Here is a 3249-nt window from a genome sequence, read left to right on the forward strand (position 1 = left end):
AAGCATGATCCATCCTTCCGTTGCCTTCAGGAAATCCATCTCACTGCAAATGACACTCACAGGTTTAAGATAAAGGGCTGGAGAAAAATCTTCCAGGCAAATGGAAAACCAAAAGAGAGAAAGAGTAGCCATTCTCATATCAGACAAAATAGACTTTAAACACATAAAATTTTAAAATGACACTAAAGTGCACTGCATAATGATAAAAGGCTCAATCCATCAACAGAAGTTATCCGTCTTGAATATATTCACATCAAGCATAGGAACACCCAGATTTCTAAAAAAATTGCTAATTAAATTAAGAGAGGATGTGAAAAGCCATACAATTACAGTCAGTGAGTTTATTCGCTGCCAACCTTAGATAGATTATTGAGGATTAACAAGGAAATCAGGAACCTTAACACTTCACCAATAGGATCTAATAAACATCTACAGAACACCTCACCCAACAACCAAAGAATATACTTTCTTCTTATCATCACATGAAACATACTCCAAGATTAACCACATACTCAGATATAAATCAAGCATGCACAAAATTTCAAAATGTTGAAATCATATCAAGCATCTTCTCAGACCACAATTGAATAAAAATAAATATCATCACCAACAGAAACACCTTCAACCACACACAAACATGATAATTAAGCAGCATGTTTCTGAATGACTTAGTTAACCCAGAAATCAAGGCAGTAGAGAATCATCATATGTAAACCACAACTCAAAAATAAAAATTTTAGAAAATAAATGAAAACATAACTGTCAATAGTGGAGATAGAATAAACTCATAAAAAAACAGAAAGTAAATATTTTGCATAAAACGAGAGGCAGGAGAAATAGAAATCAACTAGAAATGGTAGATTGAAATCCAACCATATCAATATTGCATAAAAAGGAATATTAGTATTAAAGAAAAATTCAATGTAACCTATGTTTCTATCAAACAACAGAACTTTAAAATGTATAAATCAATGTATTATAAAACTGAAAGAATTAATAGGAAAATTCATAATTACTTTTGGAGATTTCATCACTTTTGTTTCAGTGTTTAATAGAACAAGTAAACAGATAACTCATTAAAAATATATACAACATGTTGGACTTCAAATACTAATAGAAAGCTTTACCTAATTGACATTTTTAAGGACACTTTTCCCTGAAAACAGTAATATACTTTTATTCACCTGCACATCAAACATTTAGTAATAATATAGCTGGTTAAAAAAAAAGCTTTTTAATAGATTAATTAATACAAAGTGTGTTCCTTTACCACATGATGTTAAGCAATAAAAGATAGATACTTAGAAATTTCCTGAGTATTTGGAAATTGAACAATACACTTCTAAATAATAAATAAGTATTAAAACTTGCCAGGGAAATGAATATGTTTTTGAATTTAGTGAAAATCAGAAAAATATAATACAAAAAACTAAAGCAGTGATTACTGAGCTAAATTAAAGCAGTGATTACTGAGATTTTTATTTACTTATTTTATGTTATTTTATTTTATTTTTTGAGTTGGCGTCTCACTCTGTCACCCATACTGGAGTGCAGTGGCTGCTCCCGGCCACCACAGTCTCGACCTGCTGGGCTCCAGCAATCCTTCCGCCTCAGCCTTCCAAGTAGCTGGAACTACAGGCGCGCTACCACGCCAGGTTAATTTTTGATTTATTGTAGAGATGAGGTCTCACCAAGTTGCCCAGGCAGGTCTCGAACCTGCGGGCTCAGGCAATCCACTCACCTCAGCCTCCCAAAGTGCTGGGATTACAGGCTGAGCCACTGAGCCCGGCTTACTACTGAGATTTTTATATGATTAATTACCTACATTAAACAGGAAAATTCTCTAAACACGATACATAAAACTTTCAGCATATAAACACACACAGGAAACAAAGAGGAGCAAGTTAAATTCAATGGAAGAAGAAGAAATGAAATAACAAAGATAGTAGCAGAAATCAATAACAAAGAAAAGAAAATTTATATGACAAAAAGTAGTTCATTGACTAGATCAGTAAGATTAAGAAATTGTTAGCCAAACAAATTAGGAAAACAGAAAGAGAGAAGACACAATCCAGCAATATCAGCAATGAAAGTGGTGACATCACTAAAGAACATACAGACACTAAAAGAATAAGAAAATAATATTATTAAAACAATATGCCAATATATTTCGTAATACAGGAAAATGGATGGGTTCTTGGTCACAATTACCAAAACTCATGCAAGATGAAGCAGCTAACCTGAATAGAGTGATACATATTTAAAAAGTAAGAAATTCAGTTAATTATTGTTTTCATGTAAAACCTCATGTCTATAAAGCCTTATTGGTAAATTGCTTTAAAATTATAAAACAGAAGTGACAACAATTCTACTAAAATTCTGGGTTACAAATTAACCCAGAAAATAAAAGAAGAGTGAATAACTTGTAGCTTTTTCCTTAGGCCATCATTACTCTAATCCATAAATTAGACATTACAGGAACAAAAAACTACAGACTAATATGCTTTTGAATATAAATACAAGTGATTCTTGACAAAATGTTAACAAATAAAATGCAAAATTATATGAACCACTTTAAAAACACTTCATGATAAAGTAGGTTTTTACCTAGAAACGCAAAATTATTTTGAGATTTAAAAATTAGCCATTGCAATTCAACATTTCAATAAAGGTAAAACATATAATCATCCCCATGGATACTGTTCAGAAAATCTAATGCCCATCAATGATTAAAATTAAAAACTGAGATAAAAATAAAACTTTCAATATACTAGTAACAGAATTTTATAAAACTAATAAAGGCCACCTATGCAAAACTCATATCTAGCATTATACTTAATTGCAAAGACTAAATGCTTCCTCTCTGAGATTGGAATTCAGGAAGGAAAATTTATTTTCACTACTTCGATGGTGCTTTGTATTAGAGGCCTGGGCAGTTTAATAAGGTTAAATAAATAAATACCCTATAGAGGTTATAGCCTAGGAAAGAAAATATTATTTGCAGACAGCATGATTGATCATCCACAAAGAAAAATCTCAGAAACTATATAAAATAACTATTTGAATTAATAATAAGTTTAGTAAGACTACAAGGAACAAAGTTAGAATGACTTGACTACCAAGGGAAAAAGGAAAGTTTCTTGGTATGATGAAACTTTTCTGTATCTTGATTATGCTGAGGGTTACATGTCTATATAAATTTGTCAAAAGTACAGATCTGTACAATGAAATGAGTGAATTTGGTGTATG

Source organism: Carlito syrichta, unplaced genomic scaffold (assembly GCF_000164805.1).
Source record: "Carlito syrichta isolate Samal-C Ts95f unplaced genomic scaffold, Tarsius_syrichta-2.0.1 Scaffold218745, whole genome shotgun sequence".
Lineage (NCBI taxonomy): Eukaryota > Metazoa > Chordata > Mammalia > Primates > Tarsiidae > Carlito > Carlito syrichta.